Raw genomic sequence first — 15,562 nt, forward strand, 5'->3', positions numbered from 1 at the left:
ACACCTACATGCATGCTACAACAACAATGTGGCTTATGCACTTAAAAAAGTGTCAAAGTCTATCACACACTGCAGCCAGACACACAGTAGCAGTGCAGCACCCTTTATTAAATTTGTAGTAGGGCCACATCTGGTCACATACACCCAGAGAACAAAAGGGAGAAGTGGAGGAGGTGGGGGGCAGTGTCAGCTATGGAGATTTCATTCCATGCTGTAGAGTATTAATGTGCGTGTGCACACGCCAAGCATCTGTCACGTATAATTGGAGGGTGTCAGGTGTGGACATGGGGCCAGATTCAGTCCACCCACAACATGGATTGTCTGCTCCCGTGACTGGTAGAATCTGTGTGTCAACATCTATATTTATTACGGGTCTGACCCAGAGGTTTGGGAAGATGACTGGCTGATAGCGAATGAATGACTCTTGAGATCGTCATGAATCATGTTGCATCACCCACAGATGCCTCTCATCTACAACAGCCCCACCGTTGGAGTTGTTGATTTAATCGGAATTCATTGATTGCTCCAAACATTTCTCCAGAGGCTTTTTTTTCTGGCTAAGTAAAAAAATAAATAAATACTCCGCTCGATGTCAGCTGTGTTCAGTTAGAGCATCTTTGTTAAAGCAGTAAAGCAGGACTTGTTTGTTTTGCTCTCCACATTATATTGTCACCAAGTGCGACATCCAAGTGCGTAAGATCATGAACATGAGACCCTTCCTCTCAGGAGACTTTCCTGTCACTGGCACCGCTCACAAGCCCCACAAGAGTCTCCAATGCAGCTTGATAAGAAAAAAATCTCCACAGCCCTCCTTCTGCGGAAAAGGTTCTGACGCTTTTGCAGTTTTGTTTGCAAAAGCAGTCTCCGTGTAGACTTCGAGTTTCTCCATTACCAGACTGTTCATGAACGTCTGCTGACACGAGGAAGGGGGATTGCTCATTACCTTCAGGTTTCATTCATGCTAGCTAGGTAATGTGTCGCACGGGTTGATAGCACCGCTCGGAGTAGGAATTTACTCATGGGATGAGGCAATTAACTGGGATGCAGTGCAAGCTTCACGACAGTATGACAAGGAGTTTTGCCTCTGTCAGTCTCTCCGTCTCACCTAAATTTAACTTAAATGACAGTCTAGTTTAGCAAGCTCGTATATAAATAGATCACTGCAAATTGAGGAACAACAAGGTAATATAGTGTCATTCAGCGCAAATCAGGATCTGATTGGCTTCATGAGATATGCTGGATCTAGAAATAGAATTTTGCTGACAGAGGAAGCAGTTGGGACCAAAGATCGATAGGCTCTCTCTCGCTCCCTCCCCGCTTTAAACCTCAGGCATTTTGTCTGAGCGCTGCATTTTGTTTTCCCTTTTCCTGTCTGGCCATGCACTGACTAAAGAGACGGTGGTTTTGATTGTAATAAAGTTTACCTCTGAAAGACTCTTGCGCCTGCAGAGTCAGCTTGCCTTAGAATTATGCAGACTGAGGCTTAGCCACTTAGGAAACATTCGTTTTCAAAGGTTTAGCATTAGTGCTCAAAGGGTTGTTTTTTGGGGGTTTTTTTGATTTGTTTTTTTTTTTCAATAAATCTGCCTAAAAACCAAGGAACTTAGACTTTTTTGTCTGACTTTTTTTCTTTTCTTTCTTTTTTGCATAACACTGAAATTTATGTCCTGTGGTGCTGTTTGAACAGCATTATGTTAGGCCACGTTTGCCTAACTTTAGTCATAACAGAACCTTATAATCCTTTCTTAATCATAATCATAATCATTAATAATAATAATAATAATAATAATAATAATAATAATAATAATAATAATAATAATCAGGACAATGCTGGCATGTGGAGATATTAGAGAGCAAAAGTATTTTAAAAACATTAGCATTTTATAGCTGCAGAACTTCAGTGTAAATTGAGATTTTTTGTTTCTAGTGCAAATTTGGGTGTTTAAGCTGAGCCAGAAACGTTAATGAGCATGCACAGTGGGTTGCAGATTGCACTTCAAGAAAGGTTTTTTTGGCTTCTATGATAAACTTCTAGTTAAATGAACGAGCATCTACTTGAAGTTAAATATTTAATTTTTATTGTCATGGCTACCAAGTCCTCCTGTGCAGCACTTCCAGTTTCTATCTCTCTCCCTGTAAATGTGTGAATATACAGGGAGTATTACTTCATGTAATGTGGGAATTTGCATTGGCTGTCCTTAACGTAGTTATCTGGTCGTACATTTGTGAGAATAAAGTCATTTATTTATGACAGACAGTCATGTGACACTGGGTGCTAAGTCGAGTATTTTTGTCCTGGCCTCTGTAGTGGTGATTATAAGCTGTAAGTTAATGTCCTAAACGAGCAGATAGATCCGGCAGGGTGCGAAATTTGAAACTGTGAGTCAAACAATAATGATTTTGCCTTGTGAAACATGCGCTAGTCAATCTTTCCCCATATGGCTCCGAACATGCTTGCAAGCTGCCGTCGGTCAGTGACGATTCCTCCTACACCAAACAGTGGAAGTGATCTGGGCCTGCACTGCACGTCCAGCAAAACAGCAGCAGATGGTGAGAATTCTGGATCTGCGAGCCTTTGTGATGGACACCTCTGAGACTCGAGTGAGTGACAGCTGTTTCTCAGTACGTGTCTGTTTACTGTGCAATCAGCTGCCCGGGGGGGTTGGCACAAAAAGCTTAATCACAGATGTGATGTCATGAGCATGTGCCCTTCGGTGTATCATTAACTAATGATGTAGGAAGAATCGGCACAGGATAGACTTTTTAAAGAACTGCATTTTTTTAAATCCTTTTTTGAATATAAAAGCAACTTTTTTCATTCTTTAAAGAAATTCATAAATATTCAAAACACAGCCTCTAAAAATAAACTCATTAAGCTGCGTTGTTTTTCTGTAGCCCACTGAACACTGAATTATAATGGTTTCTGAAAATAGATATGTACTGTAATAGAGCCTTGATTTTAGCGACTTTACTGATACCAATTGTGGAGAGTTAAAACAAAACTGATGATATTATATTGATTATTTATTTGTATACACATATAAAACATATATAGACATGTGGTTATGCCTATACATGGTTATAAATGGGGTCTAAAGTCTGAATATATGTTTGCTTTGCTGTAATATACTACATATACTGTATTTTGTGTTCAGTAATCCATGATTGTGTCCAATATCTGCTTATTTAGAATGAGGTATTTCAAAACAGTCTGAACTCAGGTTGTAGTTACAGATGCAAAGGCATCTGTGTGATTTTTATTTCCTACTATAGATGAACAAGGGAACCTTAAATTTATCTGGAATGAGTTCACAGATTCACTCTGGTTCCGCGGTATTTCTATACACTTTAATAAATATACAGAAATATTATTTAAGTGTATACTAATAATAAAAGACAGCTGCAAGTATCTCCGGTTTGAGATATTATGTATCTGAACCATTTAAACAGCCCATTTGTAAAGCAGCAGTTGATTACACTCATTGCTTCACACTGTGGGAAAACCTTAAAACCGTGAAGCTAACGGGTCATTAAGAGACTTAAACATTTTACTGCCTCATTTTCAATATTTATAGCCTTTGTTTACTGTTTTTTCTACATTATTTTCCTGTTTTCGGAAGACTTTATTGTTTTAGCTGTTGTGATTTAACACTTATCACACAGTCATTTAAGTACATCATACACTAGCAAAATGTGTGTTATTATTTGAATCTGTTCAACACTTAATTTGGACAAAGATGTAACATCGTATCCGGTCATTATGTAGCTTCTCATTTTTAAGTTTCTTCTCATCTGTGTTTTTTTTTTTACCTGACTTTTCCAACTTTGTTGAAAACTGTGATGTTAACCTCCAAGGTTTGGTGAGCATCTAATATTTGCTGAATGGCTTCACTAAATATTGATGCTGATTTTCCATTTTCATCAAGCATAAATAGCATCATTTTCACATGAAATAAACACTCATGAACTCTCACTGGAAGAAAAGCATCTGAAAGCGTGGTGTGATCATTGCTGAGAAATATTTGACCAATCCACAAAGGGCTTATGCAGGACTGACTGGGTTGTTGACCTTGACTCGGTCGATTATTGGTGGACTTAAGCAGCCCTGGCCCAAGTTTAATCCGGGCTACTTATTTTTTGCGGTGAAAAAAACCTGAAAATGCCTTTATTTCATCTTTGTGTCTTATGTTTCCACTCTTCTTAAGACCAGTCAATGAAATTATTTCTAAGTGATTATCTGCAGTCTGTTTGTTTGTATTTGGAGACGTCTTTGGTGCTTAGCAGTCATTGCCATGTTGTTTTCACTGCATTTCTCAGTAATCACTGTGCCAGCATGATGATGTCACTGGACTTGCAGCAGCTGCCAAACCTCCAAACAAACAGGCATGAGCTGTCCTACTGCAACTACAAATAACAGAAGGGATGAAATTAACACAGTGCCTCAGTGACCATGTCTGAAGAAACAAAAATATCTGCGGCATGTTAAGGAAGAATGATTCCATGTCAAAAATGCTGCTTTCCGTTGATTTGAGTTTGGAGCAGGCAGCTGGACAATTTTCCAAACCTTTCACAATGTTATTATTTTGCACCAAGTCTCATCTCTTTTCATTTCACACATGTTAATTTACCACAGCAGTGTGCCATTACATTTTTGTCTTTTCTCTCTTATTCTGTGTTTTGTCCTGTCTGTCTATTCTCTCTTTATTCCTTTTCTCTTTCCCCCATATGACTGCCCCTCCTTCAGCCTGGTTCTGCTGGAGGTTTCTTTCTGTTGAATGGGAATATTTCCTTTGCACCATCTCAAAGCTCTTGTTCATAGGGCGCGGCTTGATTTTCTGGGTTTCTTTAAGAATACTGTAATATCTTTACTCTGTTAAGTGCCCTGAGGCGACTGTTGTTGTGATTTGCACAATATAAATAAACCTAAACTGAAGTGAACTGAAAAGATGTTGATACAACTTCTTATATTCTGTCAGAGAAGACAAAAGACTTTGTGTTTTCAGCAGAAAATCTGAAAAGATTTACCTTGGAAATTCTGCAGTTCATTCCAAGCCAGAGGCAGCATTAAGATTCAGTATCATAGTCTTCCTTTAGATTAAGTTTCACCAGGTGGGAATGCTCCAATGTCAGTTTTCCCTGTTTCCATTAAAAAAGTTTAGGGGGAAAGTTCCAGAAATAAGTCACCACTACTGCTCGAACGAACAGAACAAATTTTCTCAGCCAGCTAACTTCGGTGTTATTGTCAAATTTAACAAGTTGCACCAACTGCGGCAAACTAACCATCACAAATTTAGCATCAAACCAAAGCGGGTATAATAAGATAAGATTGCCATCCATGTGCAATACTGTGCACACCTCATTTCTTTATGTTTTGCCTCCAAGGAGTGTTTGTTGACTAAACAGACTGAACATAAATGACTGAATGACGGGAAACGCACACAAGGAGTTGACGACGATGAGACAAGGAACTGACAGAAACTGGACTGGTAAATGAGAATTGAAAACAGCTGAGAACACAGCTGGAATGAATCTAACTAATGGAACAGAGGAAGTAAAACTAAACATAATGCACATAAACAACAGGTTATCACAATAAAGCAGGAAACATACATGGGAAACTAAACAGTGTCCATTCTGAAAACACTGGGTCAGCGATCCAGGTACCTTGACAGCACCTGACCATTTTCAGAGGAACAGTTGTTTGTTAAGCCAGTTAACACTGATCAATGAATCCTTCAAGCATAAATATGGTACCTAACTTACAGAATGGACCCATGTAGTAGATAGCACAATAATATGTGCTATCTACTGTACAATATAAAGCGCCTTGAGGCGACTTTTGTTGTGATTTGGCGCTATATAAATAAAATTGAATTGAATTGAATTGAATGTTGGGTTTAACAGCAGTTTGTGGTTCAGAGGGAGGGAAATGGTGGAGAAGTCTACAGCTTCTTAGGAGTGGAGATACAGACATCACTTTTACTTTAATTGCACAAAAGAAGAAGACTACAATGGTGAAATGCAAACTGTGTCCAGGACAGAAACAACTGCAACAGCTGATACACAACTTCAGCTCTCTGCAAGCATCTGCATAGCGAAGTGATGTTAAATCTGTATGCTGACCCCAGCCCAGCAGCCAGAGCCTCCACTTCAGTGGATAGTGAAAGCAGTGAGAGTGAGCGGTAAGGCTTGCAGGACTATAGCCTCCTTTTTTTCCGCCTGTACATGTTTGTACTGTATAACTACTTTGGTGATGCTTTGAAATCTGTTTTTAACTTTGCTTTGTGTTGTTAGTTTTGTGTTCATACATTAAAAACTAAAAGAAAGTTGTGTGTGTCCTCATCAGGATAGGGATTTGTTTTGGTGTGTGGGACTGTAGTCTCAGGTTTATACTGTTATCTGACAGTTACACGACAATTGATTTCAGGTCATTTTATGGAGTAATGCAAAAGTAATGCAGTGTGATGAGTTACTTTCTCCAGTAATCTGTCCATCTATGGATGCACACAGCAGAGAGCTTAACAAAGAACTCATTTTAATTTGTATCTTAAGAAACTTTGGTTTTTGAACAGGGCACTTTCTTTAGCTGAATCTACAAAAAAAATGTATCCAACTACATCTGGCCTTATAGTTGATTCATGCTTCAAGAAGCCATTCTTCAAGGAGAAATGGCTGAGTTATGCCATACTACCCAAGAACTCGTGTGAAAATCAAATGGAACAGGTCTAATGGACTAATGAACACAAATTTGTCATTTTTAGTGTAAATGTTCACCAATATGTAAGGGAGAGAAACAGGTTCTGTCATGATTTGGGCCTGCATTTCAGCCAGTGGTGTTGGAGATCTTGTCAGATCGATGGCATTATAATTTCAGAAAAGTATGGTCATTTTTGAGTCACACGCAATACCATCTGGAAACCTTGTAATAGGCAACAGCTTAATTTTTCAGCATGACAATGATCCCAAACACACTGCCAATGCAGTAGAAGCATAACTGGATAGAAAAACACACAATGCGGCACTATCAGTCATGGATTGGCCTCCCCAGAGCCCGGACCTCAACATTATTGAAGCAGTGTGGAATTATCTTTACAGAGAATGGACCAAAAGCCAGCCAAGATCCAAAGAAGCGCTTTGAATGTCCTTCAAGAAGCCTGGAGAACTATTCCTGAAGACTACTTAAAGTCCGCTCATCTAAAAAAGTTCAGGCTGTGTTTAAAAATTTGGCCCACTGTCCAATGCCATCAGTCCAGCTATCAAGTTATCCGTGCTGCTGTAGACAGTGTTCCTAAACCTTGCCACCACAGTAACGGTTTGTAAATGGCGGAACAGGCATTGTCGTCGTTTGTAGGTCTGCGATTGTGTAACAAAGTATGAAATGCAAATGACATGGATATCTGCCTTAGGAACATTAATGTTTCAGCAGTGTGTCAATCATTGTAACAAATGTTCCCTGATGGGAAGAGCTGTGTAGGAGGGCAACCCTTCCAACAAACGGAAGAGGAGAAAAAAAAAAGAAGCGAGAAATGGTGGGATACACAAGCACAGCCTGTTTCTCTACTACACGATTTGGATGCTTTACCCCAGGGAGCACAGGATGCTATTCACAGGTGTGAATGAAGAACCTGGTTGGTTGCCTCGCCTCCCTATGTTTCCCACTTACACTTCTCTCCTTATCACACAGCTTCACTTTTTATAGAGCTGCCACAGACAATTCCCAAAGAGTTGTGTGTTTCTCTGTGACAGGCATTTCCTTTTGTTTTGAATACGTGTGAAAAAGATGGGAAAAGCCTGCTTTGTGCCTCTGCCTCTCAAAGCGAACACTTACCTTTTTGGTGTGTGTGTGAGGATTGGGGTAAAGCAATCTCTAGGATCTCTATATGTGAACCCTTGGAAGCATGAGAAGTTTGTAAGACTGGAAGAAAAGGAGAAGATGCATTTTAGAAAGGCAGAAGAAAAGAATGTTAAAACAGGAAACTCTTCCTATTATAATCAAAAGATGTTGAAATAGCACAGGTTTCTTGAATCTTTTGTGATGTAAACTGGAGAAAGGGGACTTTGCAATTTCTCTTTTCTCCAGCAACTTTTTCTTCAAACATTTGTTGTTTTCTTTGTCCACAAAACTTGTTTTTGTCAGGAGTCATGAATTCAAAAGCAGTACTGTTCCATCTGTCTGTATTCTAGTCTCCTCAAATATTTTGCCTATTTATTAAAGCATTTCCCACCCTCACAGACACACACGCTCATATTGCGTTCATTAAAAGGAAAGAAGAAAGATAACATAACCACAAGCTGCGTGTCAGTGTGAAAATTTGACTCTCATGAGCACATAACCCATGAAGCCTGAGCCTGACAAGCGTCTCTCTCTGCTCTCCACTGTTCTCCATTCATTAACGCTCATCTCATTCAGGAAATCTCTCACAACTTTAGAGACGTGAGGGTGAATGATGTGGAAAGGGGTGCAGCAGTGGGTGTCTGTAGGGGGAAGGAGTAATAGGCTGTCTTCCTCCTTCATTTTAGAGGCAGGTGAAAGATATGGGGAGGAGAATTAAAAGAGCATGAACATATTTCTTCTCGCAAATCTCACACTGAGTCTTCGCACCTAACTTCACCAGCAGTGATACATTATTCAGTGTTTGCACAGCCTCGCCCTAAACCAGAATGGGCACAGCGAATGTACGAGCTGCAAGAAAAATTAAAGGCGAAAAAGACGGTCAGGCTGCAAGATGCTGGTTTGTTCGCTGAACCTTGTAGGTCTGCGTGCGTGAGGTTTAGATATTGTCGTTCGTGACCCTGTTTCTTCTCTTCAAGAGCCAAAAATGTTCTTTGAGTTTGACGTATTAGCATAACAAAACGTCCCAGTATCATCAAATCACCACTCCCCGGGAAGTTCAAATGCAACCCACCCTGCCACTGCCACTGCTACCAGCAGAAATGTTGAGAAGCACATGGGACAAAACAGCTCTCAGATCAAGTCTTTTGGGGAACCAAGCTGGGTTCAGACGGCTTTAAAGGAAATTGTTTGATGTTGAACAACGCAGAGCCATGGGGTTTGGGGAATTTTTTTTACAGTTAAATAGCAGTGACTAACGGGACTATAGGGGGTTCTGGGAATAAGCCTATTAAAATGTGTGTTAACAAATTAGGGTTTTCACTGGCATGTTGGACTCGCATGTGAGAGACAGTGTGCAAATAGTCTTTAACTGAGGGTCCAATTTCAGAATCAGAAGACTTTATTTATCCCCAAGGGGCAATTAACATACAACAGGGCAGCATAACGTTGAAGATAAGGACAGTAAGAACAGACAATAAGAGTGAGATAATAAATACACAGAATATACAGTATATACAGTTTTAAAATTACACAGTTTTAAAATTAAAGTGACTGAAAGGTGAATAAATAACTGTAAGTGACTAAAATTGAATAAAGTGTCGGTAGTATAAAAAGAGTGTAGTTTATGTTTCTGATGCAGTGTGCTGCAGTCTGTTCTTGTTCTGAAGGCTGAGGGAGTGGAACCAGCAGGAGATGTAGAAGGTCATGATGCTTTCCAGGAAGGCATAGTAAAAGTCATCATGATGGGTGTGCTGACTCCAAAGGAGTTGAGTTTCCTAAGGAGGTATATCGGTTGGTGGCACCTCCTGAGAATCTCCTCTGTGTTGGCAGAGAATTTCAGGAGGTTGTCAAAGATGGTTCCCAGGTATTTGTACTCCTCAACTACCTCCACTGGCTTCCCATGGATGGTGGTGGTGACTGAAGCAGCCAGATCCCTCTGCCTACTGGAGAAGGTCACTACCATCTCTTTGGTTTTGCTCATGTTCAATTCCAGTTTGGAGCTGTCACACCACTCTACAAACTCCTGAAGAGCGGGCCCGTGGTGTTGTGAGGGGCCTGACAGCAGTGACAGGAGAACTGTGTCGTCAGCATATTTAACCAGGTGACAGTTGGGCTGTGTGGATCTGCAGTCATCAGTAGGGATGGGTACCGGTATCCGGTTCTGACATAAACGGTAGTAACCAGACCGAAAAGCAGCGCACATTTCGGTGCTTTTTTTTTTTTTTTTTTTTCCTTGAGATGTCATACACTTTGGATTCTAGCCAATCATTTTACCTTTGCAAGGATAGTAGGCGGGCCCAGGTACGTACGTTCTTTTAGAGCTACAGATTAAAAATGCCCAAGGCGAAGCGGTCAAAAGTCTGGCTGTACTTCACAGCAAAAGATGCAAACTCAGCAGCCTGCAACAAGTGCTTTAAGATACTGTGATACTGTGCAAAGGAGGTAACACCTTGAATCTGACGATGAACCTGGTGACGCATAGCGTTTTTTTAAAAGCCGAGAAATGCACCGAGTTAGCAACATCCCCCAAGAACCCGAAGAGGAGAGTCCTGGCCCCTAGCCCTGTCAGTGTAGCAGAAATGATGATGGATGATGATGGCAGCAGCAGCCATTCTTCTCTGCGTGAGTAGCTTAATGTTGTTCGTGTGTAATTTACGTTGAGTAGGCTAACCACGTTATTAAATTAATGCGTGTAAGGTGAATTAGCAAACACCGTCGTAGTTACATGGAGCTGTCTTTTTGTTTGATGGCAGATACTCCCTTCACCCTGGCCAAAAAGGCTAAAATGACCAAAGAAAATGTGGAAAACAGCTAAACATGAGAGGTTTTTGGACAAAGTTTGTGTTTTTTCCATTGTTTAAGCACTGCTTCAGGCCAAGAGTGATAACATATATGCCCTATAGCTGCAGAAAAGGCTAACATTGTTATCTTTTTACAAAAAAACAGCTAAACATGAGAGGTTTTTGGACAAAGTTTGTGTTCTCCATTCTTTAAGCACCGATTCGAGCACCGTTTAAGCACAGGCACCGTTTCAAAAGTACCGGTTTGGCACCGGTATCGGATAAAACCTAAACGATACCCATCCCTAGTCATCAGTGTAGAGGATGAAGAGCAGGGGAGAGAGCACACAGCCCTGGGGGGAGCCAGTGGAGGTGGAACGGAGACCGGAAAGAGAGTTGTTGACCCGAACTTTGAGTCCTGTTGGTCAAAAAGTCAAACTATTCATTATTTTCTATTCATTATCTTTGAGCTTACACTTAGATCAATGGGTGTATGTATTGGCCTCCACAGACAAGATTATTGTCCGCACAGTCCCAGACCTTCTGGCAAACGTTTTGTCTTATTAAGTAAATCCACATCTATGTAGACTAGACCCAAGCATAAAAAACACCCAGCTTTATAACACCTGAAGCATCTACAAATGGAAGACTTGATATGGCTGTTTGATTTCTTCTTCAGAACTGCTCTAGTCAATATGTTTATATTGACTAGAGCAGTTCTGATATATGTTTATATTGACTGGATCAAATTACTGTGTGATATGAAAGGACATACTTGTACAGACAGTTGATCCGTTTCCTGCAGCTCTGCAGAGGGTTTTAAAGTCTTACTGCTTATTGTTCAGATTTTTATTTCGAGTGTGGCAACAACGTCACTTTCAGCCATAAAAGCAAGATGTTTTTCAGAGGAATGGGCAACCAGAGCGCTTAAGACCAAGATGTAAACAAACAAAGAAAGAAAACAAAAAAAGAAAGAAAAAATCAGAAGCTGAAAGGGTCTGAACTACACTTGGAGAGGTGGATGGAGACATAACTACACATCTGAGATCTGCTGCATATCTATAGGATATGCAAATAGGCAACTGTTTGCTAGCAGAGAAGCTGTATAAGTTTATAATATCTTGTTTTTCTAGAGTTTTGTGCTAACCTCAAGGTGTCAATGATTCATTTTTTCACAGATGTGTTCTCTGTTCTCTAAATAGGTTAGAATGTGTAATTTTTATTCATGACTTTTAATTCTTTTCCTTTCGTTTATAGCAGGTGTATTGCTAAATGCACCATTCTTTAGTCAGTTTCTTAGTAGTCATCAGCAACAATGTAACCTCTTAAGAGCTTGAAAAATAGAAATCAATTGGACTTCTTCAAGTTTGTGAAGAAGTTTCATCTGCTTCACATCCAAGAGGAAACTTCAGTTGACCTACTTCCAAAGAGGTAGGTCTTTTGACCTTTGCATGTGTGTCACATGATCCAGTCTTTGGAGGTTAAAAGACAACAGTTGCCTTCTTTTTTTCAAGCTCTGAAGATTACTGTGAACTGAATGACTGAAAACCTGCACAGACAGATACAATGTAACCTGTATCCTGTGTCCATTCTATTTTTATTGGTACTTTGCACATTACATTTTACATTACTGTACATTTTACTTTGCTTCATTTTCATTTTTTTCTATTTTGTTGTTAACTGCTTTTCATTTCCCCAAATCTGAATCTTTTCTCTCTTTTTTTTTTTACCATGTATGAACTGATTACATTATAGCTTCATTCATCATTTGTTCTGCCATTTTTAAAAATAAACTAACTTGGCGACTATTGGAATAACCACTACACGTGATATTTTGAGCTTATTTTTGTAAAGTCGGGTTGTTGTTGTTTTTTAAGGTGCACTCATGTCCAAGCTTAGCTTGGAGATGCGTACATTTAGTAAAGTAGCTGAGAAAATGATGGTTGAGGTGATTTTCTTTCCAGGCCAAATAGCCTCATAATAAATGATGGATAGTTCTGGTCACCCATGATTACTCAAGCAGCACAGGTAAAGTGTTTCCCTCTAAGCCAGAAGCAACTCTTGATCAGTGGTCCATGTCTGCAAACCCTCGCCCACATCTCCTATTTTCTCCCTCCCTGTCTTTGCTGTCTCTCTCTCTCTAACATGTTGCTCCCAGAGGGGTTGATGTTCACCACAGTGTGCCGCCTGCTCAATGGTAGATGTGACAGAGCCCACCACAAGAAGGGATTTAAGGGAGAGGAGGATTGAGGGATTCGTGGCTGCCACAATCAAGAATTTCATAGCAGGCATGACTAGACTGCCCCCCCACCCCGCTCAAACCTGACCACTGAATGATTCATGGGGTAAAATGCAAGGGGGTGGAGTGGGTGGGAGGGTGATTGCATCACTGCTGTGTCTGGGCCTTTCTTGTACTCCTAACCCTGACATGCAAGAGAGATGTTACGGAAGAAGGAGGGGGCAGTGTTTGCACTTGAGATAAATACACACACACACACACACACACACACACACACACACACAGAGAGAGAGAGAGAGAGAAGTATCGTGAAGGGAAGGAAATGTTAATCATACACACAATAGAGCAGTAGTGCTCATGCACACACACATACACACTTCTGGCTTCACATGCTCATCAAAACATGGTGACAAAGAAAGATGGGTGTGGCCATGTGGGCCTGGGAGAGGTGTGGGTATCCCCACTGGAAAAGCCCTGAACAAAACCTCTCCTTCCCCCTCTAACACTCCATACGTGATTAAGACGTGTCTGGAGGCAGAGAGCTGATTATTAAAAGCCGTGTTTGATTCCAAACTGTTTATTGAGGGAGTTAGACTCTAAATTTAGGAGCTCTTTCCATTTTCCCCCAAGAGAACAAAACAAAGCAAAAAAACCCAGAGAGACAACTCCTGCAAAAAAATCAGTTGTGAAACAGCTCAAAGATGCTAATACAGATTTAAGACGTAGAGTGCAGAGAGGAGAGATGATGCGGCACTATGAGGAGGGAGGAGTCATCTTTTATTGATTCAGGCATTAATGTACATTATGTACAAATTGGTCAAGGGTGGCCCCTTATGTGGAAGCTGTGCAAACAAATTGATGCATTTGTCTCAATATCCACTTGTGAATATCAAATCCGATTTATTTATGAATACATTTTTTTGTCCATTTCACCTGCCTCATTTGCTCCATACAGAACAAGTCTTGCAGTCTCTGCTTGTCAGGTGGACCGAAGCTGCTTTTCACTTTGACAGCAGAAGAGCAAAGGGGTAGAGGGGGTATAAATAAAGACAGGAGACAGCATTTATATCACACAGGTAGGTTTAGCACAAAAAAAAAGGCCCCTGACAACCAACAATCTGTCAGCCTTTTCTTAGCAACAGGGCAACTCCCATGAATTGGTGTCTTCGGGGAAGAAACAGAGATGCGCGTCTCCGAATGAGTGTGTGGCAGTTTCTCATGGCTAATTCACTTTGTTGAATTTCATTAATCATATTTAATACCTGTGCTCCTCTGTGGCAATGGCTGTTGGTGTTATTACTGTGTCTCTGATAGACATACATTGTGCATCTGTTTCTTCTGTTCAACAGGCAGCGTGTGCACACAAATGTAAGGTGTGATGCAGAACCCCATTCCAATGCAGAGCCCGCTCAAGGTCTGCCTGTGCAGTGCACACAAATAGCCCAAAACACTCAGACATGCACACAAACACAAACGCACGCAGTCTCCGTCTTTGTCTCGCTCCCTTTTTCCACACATACAAACACACTTGACACATGCGTATACATAACCGTGTCCCTTTGTGGACCGTTGCCATGCAACATTTCTCTGATTGGGTTAGTTGAGCTCTGGTGCATGTGCACTCACAGACACATACACACACACACACACACACACACACACACACACACACACACACACATACACACACATACTCCTGCTGGCTTATGAGTATCAGATCACACACATAATCCTTTGCCACACCCATCCTCCTCATCTCCCACAGGACACAGCTGCACTTCCAAGGCCAAGGATGGAGTGAGGAGAAACACAAGGCAGTCCAGGAGGAGAGAAGCCCTGTGTGGGGTTCTGCAGCTCACAGTCGTAGCTTCTCTTGATGAGCTCCTCAGAGATGTTTGATGGTTCTTCAATTTGAATTGCAGGTTCATTTATTTGTGCATATTCAACCTTTTTCCTTTCCTCAACTTGAAATGCAAAAACACATCTGTGATTTCACTTTTGACGCATTGCAAACGTGTCTTTTAAAAGTTAGACCAGCTTCACACAATGCATTTGCTGCTTTATTTTCTGCTGTGCAACTTTATGTTTGTTACAGGAGGAGATCTGTGCTCATGGAAATAGGTGGTTCTTCATGTAAGCTCAACATTCATCAGCGGGCAGTAAACTGCAAACAAAATATATATTCTAGTCAGCGTGTGTGATGTAACTTTGGCTCTGCTGCACTTTCTTTGTTCATAAGACACGTCTCCTCGAAAAAAAAAAGTGATGTATTTCAAAGATTAGACATTGATTAGAAAATGTTGTTGTTTACAAAAATTTATTCATACAAATCTTACAACACTTTCATAACAATGACAAACGTAAAACCCCATATAAGGACTCCTGTGTGTATAACGATGTCACTTGTACTAAGGTTCACTTTTAAAACACATTGTTTTCAGATAGATAAGAGATTAAACATTGAAGTAAGGCGTTCGGCGCTTTCAGAAATATCAACAACAGGCATTTTCTATGATCTGAACAACATCTCTATTATATTCTCAAACCCTTTTAAATCTAGATAGTGATGCACAAAGTTGTAATATGTAGGGGATATTTTCTCATTAATAAATTACTGACCCAAAATAATCGACAACACGTCATAATCAACAGTAACGAACACTGGTCATTGTCTACTGTTCTCACAGACACTGAACACCCCATGCACAC

Source organism: Pelmatolapia mariae, linkage group LG18, assembly GCF_036321145.2.
Source record: "Pelmatolapia mariae isolate MD_Pm_ZW linkage group LG18, Pm_UMD_F_2, whole genome shotgun sequence".
NCBI classification, from domain to species: Eukaryota; Metazoa; Chordata; class Actinopteri; order Cichliformes; family Cichlidae; genus Pelmatolapia; species Pelmatolapia mariae.